At 47.2% G+C, this 20074-nt stretch overlaps 1 protein-coding gene across 4 annotated transcripts in view; it reads left to right on the forward strand.

Moving 5' to 3' along the window:
* Positions 1-20074, forward strand: part of CLASRP (CLK4 associating serine/arginine rich protein) — a 1024175-nt gene that overhangs the window by 29408 nt on the left and 974693 nt on the right. For all 4 annotated transcript variants that reach the window (XR_011302052.1, XM_069644604.1, XM_069644606.1 and 1 more), the window contains one exon: positions 15844-15900. The gene's annotated coding sequence lies outside the window, so the exon portion shown is untranslated. The remainder of the gene's footprint in view (positions 1-15843; positions 15901-20074) is intronic.

Consider the following 20074-nt stretch of genomic DNA (forward strand, 5'->3'; position numbering starts at 1 on the left):
CAGTCTGCTGATATAAAAGTTTAGAGCACGCCTTGGGTCCAGCCTATGTAGCCTTTCTTCCTCTTTCCCTGGATGGGGAGGAGGGTAGAACGAAGGTAAGGTAATTTTCTGAGTGATGTGAAATTCAGAAACCACCTTTGGGAGGAAATTAGGCATCACCTGTAGGACAACTTTGTCCTTATGGAAAATTGTATTGGGGGGGGGGGGGTTTACAAGATGGAGCTTTTAATTCGCTCACCCTCCTAGCAGATGTTAGTGCTACTAATAGGACAGTTTTAAGAGTGAGAAATCTCAGCGAACAAGAGTGGAGTGGTTCGAAGGGAGTACCCATTAGGAAATTTAAGTCCCATAAGGGAACTTGGAATGGTCTTGGAGGATAAACATTAGTTAATGCCTTGAGAAATTGTATTACTAAGGGTAGTTTGAAATACAATGGTTCCTCCGCAGTGCGCTTGAAGATTGATAGCGCCGCGAGATAGCCTTTTACAGTGCCAACTTGAAGGCCTGAGTTTGCCAAGTAGAGTAGAAACGATAACACCGTTGGTGTACCACATGAAAAAGGGTTGATATTCTCTTCTCTACACCAGCTGCAAAATTTGATCCAAACGGTAGCGGTATAAAGACTTTGTTGCTGGCCTTCTGGCCGAAAGCAACACCTCCATGACGTCATCAGGGAGGTCCCAATCCTTGTACCTCAACCTTTCAGAAGCCAAGCGTGAAGGTTGAGGGTTCTTATGTCTGGATGGAGAACCTGACCTCCCTTCTGCGAGAGAAGATTCTCTTCGAGTGGAAGACGGATTGGAGGGCAGATGGACATATCCAGAAGGTCCGGGTACCACGTTCTCCTGGCCCAGTCCGGGGCAATTAGGATCATGGTTTTCCGGAATCTTCTCAACCTCCTGATCATTTGAGGAATAACAGGGACTGGTGGAAACGCGTAAAGGAGTGGGAACTCCCAGTCCACTACGAACGCGTCCCCTAGAGCTCCTCTCGGGGGGAAATTCCCTTGAACAGATTGCACTTCCAGTTGGTGCTGGTGGCGAACAGATCCACCTGAGGGGTTCCCCAAAGGGCGAAGATCTCTTGAAGGACTTCCTGAGCTAGCTCCCACTCGTGAGAGACTGTGCTCTGCCTGCTCAGAACGTCTGCTGTCAAATTCTTCTCTCCGGCTATGTGGACTGCCGATGGAGAGATTCCTTCCTGAATTGCCCAAAACCAGAGCTGCATTGCCTCTCTGCACAGTGGCAGTGACCCTACGCCGCCTCTTTTGTTGAGGTAGTGCATGGCCACCGTGTTGTCCATCATTATCAGGACATTTCTCCCCTGTACTGATGGCAGGAAAGCTTTTAGCGCTAGTCTGATCACTCTTAGCTCTAATAGGTTAATGTGTAGTCTGGACTCCGATGGAGACCAACGACCGCTGATGTCAAGTCGTTGGCATGCCCTCCCCACCCCGGGAGTGAGGCGTCTGTGACTACAGTTATCTCCGGCCATGGTTGCCAAAACAGTTCTCCTTTCAAGATGTTCTCATAGGCCCACCATTGAAGGTCGTGGGCTACCTTATCCGGAGGAGATCTGTCATTCTTCCTGAGTATTGTGCCCACTGGAGAGATCTCATTCTCAGGCGAGCCTCTGGCACAAGGAAGATGCAGGATGCCATGAGGCCTAGCAATCTCAAAAAGTCGAAGGCTGGGAGATGTTGGGCATTTTGAAACTTGTTGACCATCCGCAGAATATATATATATTTTTTTTTTTTTTTGAGCCCTCCCCTCTTTTCCCAGGGAAGTGTCCAGGACCGCTCCGATGAACTGGAGTCAATGTGATGGTATCATCTGTGACTTCTTTAAATTGAGGGAGAAACCCAGTTTGTGAAGGAAGTGGCAGACATAATCTAGCTGGATCTGAGCTTGTTCCGAAGATACAGCTCTGATCAGCCAATCGTCCAGGTAGGGGTAGACGCGGATCCCTTCCCTGCTTAGACTTGCAGCCACTACCGACATTAGCTTGGTGAAGGCGCTTGGGGCGGAGGTCAGCCCAAATAGCAGAACTCGATAATGAGAGCCGCCAATTGCGAACCTCGGGTATCTCCTGTGTTTTGAGATGGATTGGCACATGGAAATAAGCATCCTGGAGGTCCAGAGATACCAGCCAGTCCTGGATCTGGAGGGCCTGAAGGATCTGAGAGAGAGTTACCATCTTGAACTTGTCCTTCCTGAGGAACTTGTTCAATTCTCGTCAGTCCAAGATGGGTCTCAATCCTCTGTCCTTTTTCGGTATGAGAAAGTAGGGGGGAGTACCAGCCCTTGTTCCTCTCCGCTACAGGTACCGGTTCTATGGCACCTTTCTCTAGCAGGTCTACAATTTCCTGCAAGAGGAGCGGATCTGGAACTTTTAGAGAGATGTGCCCGGTGGATGACTAAGGGATGTGTAGAAAGGGTAGGCAGTAACCCTGGGCAACTGTCTCCAATGCCCAAGCATCTGACGTAATAGCCTGCCATTCTGTCAGATGGTGAGTTAACCTGCCCCCTACAGGTGTTTTGTGTGGAAAGACCTCAGAGTGGTTTGGGGGCGGCTGATGCAGATGCCGAGGGCAAAGAGGCACGTGCTGCTGCTGCGGCCTTGGTACTTTTGACCTGTCCACCTCAGGTGGATCTCCTTTGGCCTCTTTGAGCCGGCTGTCCTCTGCCTTTCCCGAATGCGAAATAATAGCGAAAGGACTTTCCTCTCCCAGAGGTTCCTGAGGGGCGAAAAGGAGTTTGGCGGATAGCAGCTCCTAAAGATTTTGCTGCTGCCTTAGATGTTTGCAACTTTTACTGACTGTCTTCAGCCTTTTTACTGAATAAAGAGCCATCAAAGGGCATATTCAAAAGTCTGGCTTGTACATCTGGAGCAAAGCCAGACTTTCGTAACCACGCATGCCTGCGGATTGTAGTACTTGCCACCATGGCCCTGCTGATACTGTCAGCGGAATCAATGCCAGTTTGAAGAGATTCGCACATGGCATCTTTGCCATCTTTAATGATGTTAAGGAAGGCTTCCCTTTCCTCTCCTTCCGGTATGCAGTCAGCCGCTGATGAAGCACACTCCTACAGTGTGTGACTGAACCTGGCGAGCGTACAAGTGGCGTTGATGGACTTCAACGCCATACTACAGAAAAGACTTTTTTTGCCATAGAATCGTACCTTTTGTCATCTCTATCCTGTGGGACAGTAGGGTGAGCGGATCTGCTGCTTGATGAAGTTGCCGCTTGAACCACCAGGCTCTATGGAGTCGGGTGTCTTGATAAATATTCAGGGTCACCTGCAGCTACCCTATACTTGGCTGACAATCTTTTATTGACTGCAGGGATAACCTCAGGAGTTTCCCAATTTGATGAAATCTTCCTTTGTAAAGCTGTATGGAAAGGGACCACAGGATCCTCCTGTGAACCTTTGTCTAGTATGTCTGTAAGGTCATCCTGTTGAAAAACGGGTGAAGGCGCAGACCAACCCATGAATTCAATAATTCTTGCCATCAGGTTTCTATAGGCAGTTTCGGCATGTTCCCATGGGTCTGGTTTGACAAATTCCCCTTCTCGGGAAGGGTCCAGCCCACTTGCCTCATGTAATGATTCCTGTAGGTCTTTCAACCTTCTTTCCTCAGAGGTAAAATCCTCTGAAACAGTTGGTGTGGTCCTCTGCAACCTGAAGGGTCCTTCTTGGTCAGAATCCTCCCCTTCTTCATAGATTGAAGATAATCTGACCTCGGAAATGGTGTAAAACCCATTTCTAAAGCAGAGGGATCCAAATTTGTCGTCATTGGGCGAGAAAACGTCGCTGTCGTCGACGCCGATGTGAAAGTCTTCGAAGGCGTCGAGAAAACTAGAAGAGGCCTTGAGTAACTCGAGAGGATCGGGATCCTACTCGAGGATGTCGACGACGTTCTCGGCGTCGTGTTAGAGGCTCTGAGTATAACCGTTGGCTGTGAAGTAGCCGTGGTTTTCTCTTTTATTGGCGTCGATTCGATCGACTGATGCGTCGAAGAACCCTTCGACAACGCGTCGATGGCGCCGATCCATGCGTCGAAGGGATCTTCGACAGCGTCGAAGATGGTGCCTTCCTACCCGATGGCCCGTGGCGCTCTCGGGTGGACTTTTTCGCCGGGTGCAACGACTCGCGGCGTTTCGTTTTTTTGTTTTTTTTTTAAATTTTTTTTTATTTTGGGGGGGGGGGGGGGGTTTCACCCAGGGTATCACCCTCAGCTGTCTTTGAGGGGGTCGAGGCCGCTTTCTCGAAGACGCTTAGCATTTTCTTCCTGAATTCCTCCCACTCAGCCTGAGAGCTGTGTTTTGTGGGGCAGGAGACCCTTTCTGGGGAAACAGAAGATGACGAGGAAGGGGGATCTTCGACGTCTTCTTTGTGTGTCTAGATCTCGACGAGTGGTGGGAGCTACTTCGAGACCTAGAATGGGAATGCTTTCAACGGCGAGGCGACGAATGCCTCGACTCGGCCGAAGAAACTTTCGAGGAGGTTTTGACTGACTTAGCTCTCTCGAGCTACCCCTTGGGCTCCTTCAAGGCTTTCGCCGTCATGGACGTGCAGTCCTCACACTCCGAACAATGGTGCTCGACTCCCAAGCACCACAAACGGAACCTGTGAGGATCCGTTATCGACATTTTCTTTCCGCAGTCTCGACATTTTTTAAAGCCGGACCGCGGAGTCGTCGGTTCGGATGAAGAAGCCATCGAGAACGAGTTGGTTTTATCGAGGAAATATAAGAGGTTTATCTGACTGAACTGAGCAACGATATTCCGAGGCCCCACGAAGCGCAGAAAAATGGAACTGAGCAACGGATGCCGCGTGTGGCTATTTATGGGCATGGTGACGTCGACGCCGATATGGTGGCTGTCGAGGGACATCGACGCGCAGCGCCCTCTACAGAGAAAACATTTCTGAGGCCAGCAAGCTGGAGACGAATTATCAAAGATAAGGAATACGTCGGAGGACACAATCCCTTCGAAATATAATATTGCCAGTTTCAATGAGCACAAACGGGGAGTTTCGCAATCTATCAGACATTATGAAGTTGAAGCATTTCTCTTCAAGGGCACATCTACAGCAAGGTTTGGCAGAACCAATATCTCTGGGTTTGCAAATTAAAAGGGTAAGAATATGCTTTTTAAAATTTTATTTTGTGCTGTCATATAACTTTTGCCAACTGTTATTTGAGCAAAGTTCACCGGATCGCAAATGACAACTTTTTTTCTTCTTTATATTTTTCATGATTGATTCCATGTGGAATTGAGATGCTTTCTTTTGTTGTATATAGATTGTGTCAAGGTAGGGACCTTTTGTACTGTTAATGAAATTGCATGTGAGGCTTATGATTCAGTGATGGCTTTAAATAGGCTCTTCCTGCATTATTATCTCAATCATGTATCTGGAGTGTATGAGGCTTGTTGTGTTGCTTTTCCTGTTTCTTTGCCGGTAGAATGTTGGTGCATGTCGATGAATGACAGCCCAAAGAATGTAGAGTAAATGTGATGGTGTGTGTATGGCTCCAGTGCGTGTCAGTTAGACCTGAGCTGTTGGAGCCCAAGGATGGACCGGTGAGTGTCTTTCCCCAATCTGTTTTAAGAGTAACTGGAACCAGGTCAAATAAAGAAGCTTAATTGTACCCTCCGACTCAAAGAAGTTTGCTTGTTTCATGTGAAACAAGCAACTATCATCATTTATGCAATATAATCTGAGACACACACTCCTGCCCCTCCCAGCCCCCCCGAAGGCTCATCCTGACAACTCACTCACATACTGACCCAAGGGGAAAGACTACTGCACCAACTATGTAGATTCATTCCATGCCCTCCTGAAGAGAATTTGTATTTTATTTATATACCGCAGCCAGGCCCAAGGGAAACCGGGCGCATATCTTGACACTGTAAGTACAATACAGTAATGGTTACAATTAGGATAGAGAGCGCAGTATATACATACAGTAAAGTTATACATAGTGTGCAATATCTACAGTTGCAATGTAATTCTACATAGTTTACAGTGTGCTGTGCACAATATCTACAGTTTAGCAAGAAATAAATACAGACCATGGCAATTGAAGAACCGAAAAAATGTCCTACGGTGGATTTAGGCATGAGTGGTAGCTAGCCACATTTTGGTTCTTTGTTTAAAGAGGGTAGGACAATGTTCTGATCTGACAGATAATGGATTCGAGTTCCATAGTTTGGGGGCAAGTACAGGGAAGCTAATTCCCCCGGCTTTGTGCAGTTTGCATCTGGGGATGGTCGGACAGTGTGCTTGAGCCGATTAAGTAATCGGGTGGGTGTGTAGTGAGAGAGGCGAGATAGGTGGGGGCCTGATTGTTCAAACATTTATGTGTGGGGTAAGAGATTTCAAAGAAATTCTTTGTTACTAAGAGCCAATGTAGGCTTCTCCATGTTTCGCAGATGTGTGAGGATCTGGTGATGTTGAGGGCAGCTCTAATGGCGTTATTTCGGGTAACCTATAGGTTGTTCAGGTTACGTTGGCTGGTCCCTAGATAGAAGGCATTGCAGTAGTCCAGTTTGGACATAACTAATGTCCTGGCCAAGATAGTACAGTTCTGTGTGGTAAGGAAGGGGCGGCATGCTGTAATGAGCTTACATGTATAGGAGGATGCTGAGACAACTGCGTTAGTTTGTCTGTTAAGTGATAGAGTGGAATCAAGGTGGATTCCTATTGTTTTGGTGTCAGAGGAGACTTTAATAGAATTACCATCAAAGTTGAAGGTTTTGAAGGCAGGGTCGAGTCTATTCAGTCGATGTTGGGAGCCCAGGATGAGGAGCTCCGTTTTGTCATTGTTAAGACAGAACACATGTGGGCCATCCAAGCTTGGATGACTTGATAGATGTCATTCAAGGCTTTTGCGTCCACTATGTAGTGACCTGTGATTAGGTGAGAAACAACCAAACTTCAACCGCAGTCCTTTCCTGGTGGCCTGCACGACTCGAAGCCGCTTAGTCCTACTCTGAGTAATACGAACACATTACTACATTCCCAAAAATCTGCCATAGATGGGACCACTTCACCTCTCCAACCATAGCTCTGTCCCAAGCTCAGTCAGCCAGTTTCCTCTAAACTAGAGGTGAACAACAAAACCCTTATTTTTGTGGTCTTGCCAGACCCTCCGCAAGGGCACTGATGGAGAGCAAACCCTTATCCTCTCTTGTGGTCCCTTGACTGAAATCCAAATATAAGCCACAAACCACACAATTGTAAGACATAATAAATCTATTATGAATGCTGTACCATTGTTTACCATGGCATAAAAACATCCCCACTAAACGGTACACGCTCCGATACTCCAAAAACCTACAATCCGTTCCTCACCTGGATTTCGCAGCACTGGAGCCCCCACAGCTTAATCGGCACATTCCTACATCATACAATCCGTTCCTCACCAAGATCTCTCTGTGCTACAACCTACCCGCCCTGCATGTGGTTGAATGACTGCTATAAGAAAGTTGGTTGAGTTCAAACCCCCCCTCCCTCACCCCACCCCCCCATCCTTTTTAAGAGTAACTGGAACCCTGGAGTTAATGCATGTCCCCTGCGCAACATTCTGTATCATTTATGCAATATAATAATGGTCTATTAGTTAGCATGGTCCCCTCCATTCTAACTAGTTAGGTCACCCGCAGCTGAATTTGTTTTATGTATGTTTTGTGCGAGTTATTGAATACTCCTATTCTATGGGCGATTCATTTGTCCAAAATACAACAAAATATTGTACTTTGTGTTAGGCAAAGTTTATATGCAGTACCCTTTGGGACCACTACACACAACTAGGACTACAGGTGTAAGCAAAACCAACCTTTGGTATAAGTCTGTACTATACAGTTTTGTGGTAGCGTTGCCGAGCAGCCAGGCTTAGCTCAAGAGGGGACTGTGAGCTTTAAGGATATTACAGAGGTCTATAATTACAAGTATTCAAATACACGCTTACACTCAAGGTTTCTTGGTAAAACACTTATTAATTTATTTCACAGTCAGTTCTAAAACATTCACTAGAAGGAGGCAATCTAAATCACACAAAAATATACTTCAATACTTCACACTGTCAGTTCTGAGGCATTTAAACTACTTTATAGGAGGAGCAAAATGGCATTCAGAGCGTTTGAAGTAGGAGCAAAAAAGCATAGGTTAATAAAAAGAAGATTACAGTTATTCTTAAACAGTGCAAAGAGTTTGAGTTTACCAGAGGAGTTAATTCAATGCAATAGGTTAGGCCAAAGTCAATGGGCTAATGTCTTGTATAGGGTAGGCAGTTCTGGTAGTTAAACGGAAAAGTCTTTGCCAAAGTTCTCAGAAGTAGTTCGTAAAAGAAAGGTTCATATGTTGGGTCACAAGCTGACTAGGCCTGCAAGTTGGGAAAGTTTCAAGCACTTTCGCAGTGAGAGGTTAGATCTCTCGGTTGGGTTTTCACAGTACCTTATAATGAAGAAAAAGATGCAGCTGAAGACTTCTGTTCCTGGCAGTTCCTGCAGATCTCGCTGTTCCTGAGCCTCAGTCGTGGGGACAAGAGGGAGGACGTCAGGGGTGGTAGGGGGGGGGGGACTGATTCCTGCACTGCACTAGGACTGGTCACAAAGCTGGCAAAGGGCAATTCTTCGATTCCGGTAGCTGTAGTCAAGCACACAAACTGGTGTCCCTCTCCCTGGTTATTCGGTTTCCTGCAACACTCTGAGGAAAATACAACCAGCTCCAAGAATGGTATCCAGGTGGCTTATTGTCGAGTTGATTGGTCCCAGCAACTCAAAGGGAGAAGTCGTCCTTGAAAGGCTTCTCTGTCGAGATGAACTTGGCGATTCGGACCTGCAGCAGGGCTTCACCGGGCAGACCAACGGTCCATGAGTTGCAGCAGCCGCCCTCTTCCAGCTCGTCTTCGGTTCTTTCGTTCCAGTGGTCGATTCTGCCTTCCAAGCCAAGAGACTTGCATTTTATCCAGTTCCTCCCATTCATTCCAGCCTAGCTGCCAGTCACCAAGCAGGGTGGCTGTCCTTGCCAGACAGTCAGCCAGCCAATCATGCCAGAGTGCATTTGGGTCTCCTAGGAGACTAAAGCACAGGGAGTTTTGGGCACTTCCCTCACTTCCTGCCCAGCCCGACACTCGGGTGCCAGAGGCGGTCTTCAGTCCTGAAGCCCGCCAAAGGCATAGGAGCGAAGGGACCAAACCTGGGTTGGCACGCAGAGACAAACTCTAGAAGGACCTTGCCAAAAAGAAATGGTGAAAAAAGACCAGGATCTGTTTAAACAAAGGGGGCTCAGACGTCATCTTGAAAAACATGGCTCCCGCGATTTAACACTACCGGTGTTTGCGGTCTGGAAAAATCATGGTAGTTCGTTGTAAAACCACTGCCACCAGCCATTTCGAGACAAAGAGTAGCATTTGACTGCTACATGAGTTTCCAGACATAGGGGATACTAAGTAACCCCTCCAGCACTCTATTGTAAGATAGGTGTGTACTAGGTCTAGGAATTTGGAAAGACTAGTAAAGTCGATTTCACTTTACTTTCTCTGGGAAACAGTAGTTTATCCCAGAGAAGGTATTTAAACATTGGGACAGCCTAAAAGGCTTTCCTGTGTCACTGCACTGAGGGTGCTGTGTGAGACAAAAGATGATGCCTATGGAGTTGTCTAAAACTCCATATTCAAATGAAATAAACATGGAAAACAAACAGAATTAAAAAGTTCAAAGCCCCAAAGTTTAGCAAAAGATTTGGAGGGCTCTAAGGTAGAGGGAATTGGCACATTTATGAGAATCCTCCCTAACACCTTGTTTATTAAATATTCATCCTGTGCCCCATTCACTTGGTCTGACTTAGCCCACAACTGCTTACAGCCTCATTCATCGTGTGGTCAAATAACTTTAACCATTATCAGGTTTTTTAATGGTTCAATTGGGGACAAACCTTCTTGTTTTGATTAAGGGGCATCATTGTGCCTCCTTGTTAAACTATCTCTTAGACCTGTGTTGTAGATGCAAATAGTATGACACAACACCTTTTTGTTGAGCTCTGTATTTTGATTTGATATTTTATTTCTATCGCGCTCATAAACAAGTGTTTCAGAGCGCGACAAGGCAAGGGAAAGGGAACAGGGGAGAACAAAAACAACGATCTTACTAGTGACATTGAGAACGTGCAAGTGCAGGGTAGAGGGAGAAGGGGGAGAAGTGCATGGAAGGGGGAACAAAAGGAGAGTGCGGAGCGAGAAGGAAAAAATAATAATAAATAAAAAGGCAACAAACAATGGGAGTGCAGCCAGAAAGTGCTGGGTTTATGGCAGCAGGCCGTGTAGGTCTGAAAGTGCAGGAAGAAAAGGGGAGGGCTGTATGGGTACAGATACAGACCCCAGTGCAGGGGGTGGCCCGGAGGCAGTGCGTGAGGGTGGCAAGATGAGCAGGTACCTGGGCTCAAAGGACAGAGGGTGGCCAGGTGCATGGTGCCGAGGGAGAGTAGAATCAACAGGGGAGAGGGGGAGAGAAGGCAGAAGCAAAGAGGAGGGTTTTGAGGTGCTTCCGGAACCGAAGATGGTTCTCCTCAAGTTTTAGAGTGGCAGGGAGGCTGTTCCCGAGTGAGGCCCCAGCCGAAGACCGAGATCTACCCCCAGCTTGTTTCTTTGAGAAACGACTGACTCTGAGGGAGTTAGAGGTAGAGGAGCAGAGTGCTCGAGATGGGAGGTATTTGCGGAGGGATAACTGAAGGTATGTTGGACCCAGGCCCCAGAAAGTCTTGTGGACAATGCAGAGGGTTTTGAATGTAATCCTTGCATCCACTGGGAGCCAATGGAGAGATTTCAGAGCTGGAGAGATACAATCCCAGGACTTGAGGCCAAGGACACGTCTTGCAGTCCTGTTCTGGATAAGTTGTAAAGGGCGGAGGATGGAGGTAGGTAGATTAAGAAAGACGCTGTTGCAATAGTCCAACTTGGAGAGAACCAGAGCTTGGGAGACAGTGAGCTTCTGGGGGAATGAGAGGAAAGGAAGAATACCTCTGAGGAGGTGCAGTAGGAGGTTTGACTTTTTCGATACATCAGCGATGTGGGCGGAGAAGGAGTATGTGGAATCAAATGTTCTTGGCCTCGCAGGTGGGGATAGGAGGAGGGCCAAGGGAGGCCGGCCAGAGAGTGAAGGGGAAAGGAAGGTAATGGTGTGCCAATGAGGAGGATCTCTGTCTTGCTGGCATTAAAGGGATGGTCTAGTAAACATTTTTATTTAAAAAATAGATAGGCCACATAAAAAAAAATACTAGCATTCTCCGTTTTAAAACGTCCTATGTAAAATTTTGAGCTATTCAAGCTCAAAATTCGAAAAAGCAAGCACAGGGGCGCAGCCATTTTGTGAAATGGAGGCCCTCCTGTGCTGGCTTTTGCGGCACTAATGAAGGAAAAGCTAGCCAGCTGTAGTAAACAAAGGCTACCGCTGGGTGGCTTTCCCTTCATTAGTGCTGTAGGCGGAGGACGGGGACCGGAGACCAGAGCAGGAAAGCTGCAGCTGAATCTCGGTAAGTGCTATTTATTTTTTTTACAAAAAATAAGCACTAGCAGCGGGTTTTTTTCTAAGTTTTCCGGGCTGGAGGAGCCCGGAAAACTTAAAAATAAAACCGCAGCTTTAAAAACGTTGCCTGAATCTGCTTTTCCATTTGGGGCTCTCGGGGGAGCCCGAGAGCCCCAAATGGAAAAGCAGATTCAGGCAGACAACGCAGCATTTAGCATTTCCCATTTGGGTCTCTCGGGTTCCCCACGGGGAGCCCGAGAGCCCCAAATGGGAAATCAGCTGCAGGTAGGAACACTACGCGGCATGTAAACATAACCGCGTGTGTTTCTGCCTGCTGTGGCTTTCACTTTGGGTCTCCGGTGCTCCCCCGGAGGAGCCTGAGAAACTTGGAAAGAAAAACTGCAGCATTTTCCAACACAATAACGTTGTATTTATGTTTGCGGTCGCTTCAAAAGCGACTGCAAACATAAATACAACGTTTTTAAAGCTCCTCCAGCCCGGAAAACTTAGAAAAAAAACGCAGCTAGTGCTTATTTTTTGTAAAAAATAAATAAATGGCACTTACCGAGATTCAGCTGCAGCTTTCCTGCTCTGGTCTCCGGTCCCCGTCCTCCGCCTACAGCACTAATGAAGGGAAAGCCACCCAGCGGTAGCCTTTGTTTACTACAGCTGGCTGGCTTTTCCTTCATTAGTGCCGCAAAAGCAAAGCCAGCACAGGAGGGCCTCCATTTCACAAAATGGCTGCGCCCCTGTGCTTGCTTTTTCGAATTTTGAGCTTGAATAGCTCAAAATTTTACATAGGAAGTTTTAAAACGGAGAATGCTAGTATTTTTTTTTTTATGTTGCCTATCTATTTTTTAAATAAAAATTTTACTAGACCATCCCTTTAAGACAAAGATCGTTGGCGGCACACCAATCTTGGATGGCAGTTAGGCAATCGGTGATGAGAGAGGTGGAGGAGGTGGCCGAGGGCAGCCTGAAAATGAGTTGTCTGCGTAGCACTGGAAGTTTGAGCATAAAATGGCAATACAGCGGGCGAGAGTTGCCAGGTATTGGTTGAAAAGCCAGGGCGAGAGGTTAGACCCCTGGGGAACACCACAGGTGGAGAGGAAGACAGATGATAGGAAGGACCCAAGATGGATTTAGGAAGGTCGATCAGAGAGGAAAGAGGTCAGCCAGGCCAGAGCCTGATTGGTGATGCCCAAGTTATCCCGGAGACGGTTGAGCAGGATGGTATGGTTGACTGTGTCAAAGGCAGAGGAGAGATCAAGTAGGATGAGAACAGAGGGAATGCTATAGTCAAGGTTGGAAAGCAGATCTTCACGGATGTTCAGGAGGGCAGTTTCCGTGCTTCTGCCAGATCTGAAGCCAGACTGATGGTCATGGAGACGGCCAACAGAACCAGAATGAAGGTTTAGCTGAGAGATTGCCAGCTTTTTAAGGAGTTTGCCTAAGAAGGGGGTAATGGAAATTGGGCGATAGTTGGCCGGACAAGAGGGATCCGCTGTGGGTTTCTTGAGGAGAGGATGCACAAGGGAGTGCTTAAGAGGGGAGGGGAAGGATCCTGATGCAAAGGAGTGGTTGCAAAAGTCGGCAAGGGCCGGAGCGAGGGTATCAATGTGGTCCTTGAGAGTTTTAGAGGAACAGGGATGAACCTGTTTTGACGAGGCTTTCATAGATCGGACTTGTCTAGCGACCTCATCAGGGGAGAAGAGGGGAAAGGAAAAGGAGGGTGGGGGGGTGTGTGGATGGTGGAGGGTCAGTGAGTACCGAAGGAGATGGGAGAGGAGAGTGGGTGGAGGATAGTGTGGACAGGATGTCCTGGGTTTTTTGAGATAAAGTGCGAGTCCAGGGCATTGCAAAGAGCTTGAGAGGCAAGGGGAGGGGTAGAGACTGCAGCAGGGTTGGCCAGCTTCTTACAAATTTTAAAGAGTTCGGCCGAGCTGTTAGGTGCCGCAGAGACACGGGCCGGATGTCCAGGAAGGTATGTGGTAGTGTTGGGGTAGGCTTGGCTTGGCTTGGGGGAAGGCGGGAGGGGGGGAGGGAGAGAGGAAGGGAGAAAAAAAAAAATCAAGTGTGTGCCCTGCCGAGTGCGTTGGGCCAGAGGGGAGGATAGAGAGGAAGAGGGAATCGCAGAGGTTGCGAAAGAGCAATGTTGAGGGACAGGGAGAATCCAGGTGAATGTTGAGGAGGAGGAGGAGGAGGAGGAGGAGGAGGAGGAGGAGGAGGAGTCAGCCCACTCAGAGAGAAAAGAGGTGATTTGACCAGGGGCCGGTAGAGAGTGGCTAGGAGAGATTGAGAGCCTGCAGACGAGGCATTCGAAAGAGGAGTAGATCTGAGTGGGAATTATAGTGGCAGGAATCCACCAAGATCAAGGCTACACCCCCTCCAGGGCGAGTGGATCTGGGTGCGGAGAGGATCTTGTAGCCATCAGGGAGGAGAGTGTCAAAGCTCGTGACAGAGCTGGCTGTGAACCATGCCTCTGTAAGACCAAGAACGTCAAGTTCTTCAAGGAGGTGGCAGATGTCAGAGGAGTGTTTGACAGCAGAGCGAGAGTTGAGAGTGGCAAGATGAAGAAGGTTGCCGGCCTTAAAGAACTTCCGGGGATGGGTACAAATCAGAGGTACGCCCTGCGGAGTTGTGGAGGTAGCCAGAAGATGGGCAGAGGAGGGAAGAGTGGGCAAGGTAGCCCAGGTAGAGAGGAGGGGGACAGCCGGAGAAGAAAGGAAGTTGATGAGGCGAGGGAAGCGCCTATCGAAGAGATTTGCCTGGGGACCTTGGACCATGACGGTGCCATTTAGGTAGACGTTCAGGATGACTCTAGAGGAGTCAAAAGAAGCCATGAGGATTTCCCAGCGAGTGCCACAATTTATGGGAGAGGAGGAGACTGGACCGAGCACAGAGATCATATGGGGGGGGGGGTCCATAGATCAGGCAAAGGAACAACAAAGGATGTCGGTGAGGGTCTGTCTGGAAGAGGCGCTGGTATAGGTATCTGCAATAGGAAGACCAGGGTTGGAGGCCAAGATATCCTTTTTAAACTTCTTCTTTCCAGACTTGGTGAGAAGGGAAGGATAGTTGATAGAGAAACAGTTGGAAAAGATGGCAGAAAAAGACAGCGCCATGAGTATGAAGACAGGAGGCAGGGGGAGGAGAAAACAGGTGCAGCGGTATGGAACAGTCACTGGGCTAGCAGGATTACAATCAATGGGCAAAGTTAAATGCAGAATTAAACCCAAGTTTGACTTTCAAGTTAAATGCAGAATTACACCCAAGTTTGACTTTCAAGTTAACTTGGTCCTCTGCCATGGGCCCTCCCTCCCCCCTTTGTATTTGTATTTTGTTTATAGAGCGCACCAAGCCCGGAGGCATCTCAGCGCATTGCGTTTGTATTTTCTCCAAAGTTGTTGCAAACTGTAGAGTAGGGATCTGCCAGACCCCTGTCGCACAATAACGGCCATGTACATGAGATGTAGAAAATAACACTGACTACAGTCCAATTGTCTCCTACTCCATGTGAACTTGAGGTTCCCTAGAGAGCCGGCTGAGATCCACACTTGTTATGCAATGATTTGTCCTCCGTTGACTTGTGCTGCTTAATTTCAGTGACGTTCCCTTTGCAGTGAAGGCCATCCACCGCCACAAACAATGAGCACACTTGGTGCTCAACCCAGCAGAGACTCCAGTGGGGACCGACACTCACTAGGCCTGTGGCTGGCCTCCCCACCCCCCGCACACCCTTGAAGGCCAAGCCCAGCAGGAACTGAGGAGGAAATCCCAAAACAACATTCTTAGTCCCACAGAGCCCAGCAGCTGGGTCAAACAGCAGGCCTCTCTGGGATTAACTGTCTGGTAGGACAAAAAGAACCAGCAAGAGGATTATGGGATGTATACCCCGTGCCATGAGGGGTAGGGGGCGAAGGAAGAGAAGAATTATGTGTAAGAGTTCTGTTTGAATTGGATGGCATTGATGGAGTAAGTATTGGGATGAGGAGGTGGTGACCGGCTGTTGAGGAATGGACAAACTAACTTGTGTTTTAGCATAACTTATATCGTAGGACACTTGTAACTGCAAGTAGAATGTAAAGTCAAATGGCTTGAAATAGAATATATTATATATAGTGCATGGACCCTTGGCAGTTTTCTTTAGCCTGCCATAGTCTTCCTCCATATCTGACTTCGTCTTTGGATGTCTTAAGTTTTCCTTTGTGGCTGCGCGCTTCATGCATTGGATCATTTATGCTCAATTACTTGCCTTTTCTTTACCAACTGTGGTATTGTTTCCTGCCAATAAAGTAGCTTTTGTTTTTCAGGAATACCCAGACAAGAGAATGCAATTATTTGGGATTTAATCGGAATCCTTATAAACTGTGAGTAGTTGATGTCCTCCTTTATTCTGCATTCATAGCTTCTTGAAACACTTGTGTATAGGTGCGTTATAAATGCCATATCATATGGCCAGAAAGGTTTGCCTAGTTTTTATATCTACCAGATAACTCCATTTATTCCCATTCTATGATCTATATGGTTTATGATCAATATCTTTGGAGAATACCTTCTGCTGTTCTGTACTGATGGCTGTGGCAGTAAGAGTATTGGAATCGGGTTAAATGGTTTTGTACTCTGTCTCCAATAGCACCGCTTGAAATTAGATTGCATTGATGGGCGCATCCCCCCACTACACATGTCTCTCTCAAACTTTGCTGACCAGCTCACCCTAAAGTGAGACAAAACCCACTAGTGAACTACTGTGGAGTGACACTCCAATTAGGGGCTCACGCCTTATAAGGTGTAAATCCTAGCTGCACCCCTCCAACCCACTCTTCAATTAGGAGATACCCTTCTCAAACCCACATAGCTAGCTCACCGCAGTGAACTGCGTCCAGGGAGACGTACACTAAAGAGACAACGATTACTCCCAATATATAACCCTTATCCACCTCCCCTACCCCTCTCAAGATAGCGACTGAACGAGTCAGCAACATCAGCCGGAATACCACCTACAGACCGAGCCCAAACTAGTACCGGACAGCCCTCCACAGCCTAGTCTACACCACAAGACAACCAGACCAAAACGGAACCAACTGGACATTGCCAAACAAACAAAGACTAAACCACTCTCAACCTTACAATGCCGCGCAACCGACCCATTCTGAGGGAAAGAACAAGAGAAGAAAGAACAAACACTCGAACAGCAACAAAGAAAGACAACTACAGAACGCACCCCCACAGACAGGAACAAAAATCGAAACCAACACTGAGAGAAGAGACAAATCCCTCTACTTAACTCCATACCTCACTGACAACTGGTCACCACAGCAAATCAACCCAACGCTAGAAGCAGCAACATCAAAGAACCTAACGCAAGCACGTAGAAGGATGAACAACAAACACACGACCGATGCGATAACACCCTACATCACCAAAGCAAGAGGAACTTCCAATCGACAAACAAAACTCCCGGAAGACGAGCCCGATGAAAACAAAAATCCAAGACAGAACCTAGAGGAACTCTTTGAAGACGCAGACACCCCAAAACCTACAGCCCAACAAGAGATCGACCAGGAAGGAAACCTCAACACCGATCAGAAGACGACATCTACAAGAAAGTCCAAACCAAACGACACCTCCAAACTCCACTGCAATCTAATAAACGCAAGATCCATGTCAAAACACTCAACAGATCTTCGACCTACTCGATGACAATGGCATTGACATCCTGTTCATCACAGAAACATGGCTGGACGACAACTACAAAATCACACTCCAAAGCTGCCTTCCAACCAACTTCAAATGCCTTCAAATAAACAGGAAAAACAAAAAAGGAGGCATCGCAATAGCATTCAAAGAACACCTGAAATTAAAAACTGATGAACCACTCAACATCCTCAACTGCGAAACCATGGTAATACACCTAAAAACGAGCCCAAAAACCAACATCACATTCATCCTGGTGTACAGACCACTGACATATGAGGCAACCTTCGTTGACAACTTCATAGAAGCCATCACCAACTTAGCCATCAACCACGAACACTTAATCATCCTAGGGGTCTTCAACATCTGTTTGTTTGTTTTTATTATTTATAATGCGCGAGCGTACCCGGGGGTATCAGGGCGCAGCCTTTACAAGAATTTTCAAAACTTAGTTACAGTGCAAAGAATATACATAATGCAGGAGTAAAATACAACATTGTTATATACAAGTCAATGGTAGGCTAGCCGGCCATTATATACAGGTAAGCAGGAAAGCACGCAGGCAGGTAATCGGGGGCACACATGGTTACAAAATGTGTGGGCGGTTCTGGCATACCAGAGTCTTAACGGGTCTCCGGTTTCAACCAGGAGATTACCAGTGAGCGGAAATTCTGGTAGGGCATGTCAATTCTAAGTTTGGGAGGCAAGGAATTCCATAGCAGCGCAGCTTTTACTGGGAAGCTGTTACCCCCTATAGTGGCCCATTTGTAGTGGGGAACCGATGGACAATTTTTGTAAGCAGTTCTGGTGGGTCTTGATGAGGCCGGTGGAATCTGTTGATCGGGTAAGTTGGGGCAACATTGTTCAGAGTTTTATGAGTAAGTGATGCTGTTTTTAATAGAATTTTATCTTTGGTTGTGAGCCAATTGTTCTGTTGGCTGAGATTCGTGATGTGTTCCCTTCTAGAAATGCCCAGAGCTGCTCTGAGAGCAGGGTTTGCAGTTTACTAGTGGTAGCCTTGGTAGACCCCAGGTATAGGGCGTTACGGTAGTCCAGGCGAGACAGAATAAGAGCTCTGGCGAGTGTCAGGCAGCTGGAGTCCGACAGGAAGGGTTTAGCAGCGCGGATTAATTTGCATGCATAAGCCGTAGAAGATGCAAGGGAGCTCACTTGTTCTTTGAAGGAAAAATTGGAGTCCAGATAGAATCGCAAAGTTTTAACCTCCTGTCCGACTTTGATGTTACTGTCAATCATGAAGGAATTGTAGGCCGGGCCGAGTTTTCTTATGTTGAGTGTAGTGCCTAAGATGATGAGTTCTGTTTTATCATCATTCAGGCATAGTCCACGAGTGGCCATCCATGCCTGGATGATGATGATATACACCCTATTTAACAAGGCCAAATCCTTTCCATAATCTCCAGAAAGCGGAAGGAGGATCTGAGTATCTGCATAGTTGGTGTAGGTGATACCGAGATGATCCAGATCATCGAAAAGGGGCTTGGTAAATATGTTGTATAGTGTGGGGGGACACACAGGAGCCCTGAGGGACACCGCAGGTGATATGTGTAGGGTCTACCGCAGCTGTGGGAGAAAAGACCCTCATGGTCCTACCGTTAAGGAAGGAAGTAATCCACGTGATGGCCTCCGTTGAGAAGTGGGCTGCAGTGTGAGCATAGGACAGAGTAATCGACCAGATCGAAAGCTGCAGATAGGTCAAGGAGAAGGAGTAAGGTGGCTTGCCCATTGTCTGAGCGAATCGATGTGGGCTTTCAAGTCAATGAGAGCGGTTTCGGTCCCGTGTTGGGGCCGGAACCCGGATTGTCTAGATCCTAGGAGGTTGTGTTCTTCCAAGTGCTTCTGTATTTGTACATAGGCAATCTTGTCCAGAATTTTTAAGAGGAAAGGAACGGTTGTTATGGGTCGGTAGTTGGTGGGTGTGGCAGGGTCGAGAGTAGGTTTTTTCAATAATGGGAGTACCCAGGATTGTTTTAAGTTGGTAGGGACTGATCCAGTGACGAAGGAAGCATTGATCAATTTTGTGATAAAAGGGGAGAGGTCTCGGGCAGCATCTTTGATGAGCTGAGCAGGGCACAAGTCTCCCTGGCAATTGGACGGTTTCAAAGATAGGAGGATTTTTTCCACTTCCAGGATATTGACTTTGGCAAATTGGAAGCGGGCTAGGTCCGTGGGCATGGGTTTATCATGGATTTATGAGTTGGGTGTGTTATTCAGGGACGCTCTTTTGTTGGAGATTTTATTTTGGAGAGTCGCAATCTTATTTGCTAGGGCATTTTGAATTTCTGAGCACCAGCTTTTATCTTTGTGCAAGTATCGGGGGTGCTATATGGGTTTCTATTTCTTTAAGGATTGAGAAAAGGTCTTTCATGTTCGATTTGGCTTGGGATATGCGAGCGTCAAATGAGGTGCGTTTGGCCAAGTAGATTTCTTTTTTGTACAGTGTAGTTAGTTTGCAGAGTTTGAGTCTGAAGGGGATTTTTTTCCAAATGGCCTCACAGCTTCTTTTTTGCTGTCTTAGGTCTTTGAGGAATGGAGTATACCATTTGTTGAGGTGCGTTTTTGGTTTACTGGATCTGAGTTTAAGGGGGGCGATACGGTCCAGTGAAATGGCCATAATCTTGTTATATTCTTCGACCAGGGACTCTGGGTCTAGGTTGTCTGACAGTGTATTGAGAGTGGGGAGTATATTGGGGATGAGTCTTTCTGCTGACATATTTTTCTTGTTTCTGGTGAGGGTAGATGGGGGTCCTTGGTAGTGGGCTGAGGTGGCGGTCTGTCAGTAGAGAGCATAAATGATATTAAGTGGTGGTCAGTCCAGGCTAGAGGTGA

Source organism: Ambystoma mexicanum, chromosome 2p, assembly GCF_040938575.1.
Source record: "Ambystoma mexicanum isolate Mex_15411 chromosome 2p, UKY_AmexF1_1, whole genome shotgun sequence".
Taxonomy (NCBI): domain Eukaryota; kingdom Metazoa; phylum Chordata; class Amphibia; order Caudata; family Ambystomatidae; genus Ambystoma; species Ambystoma mexicanum.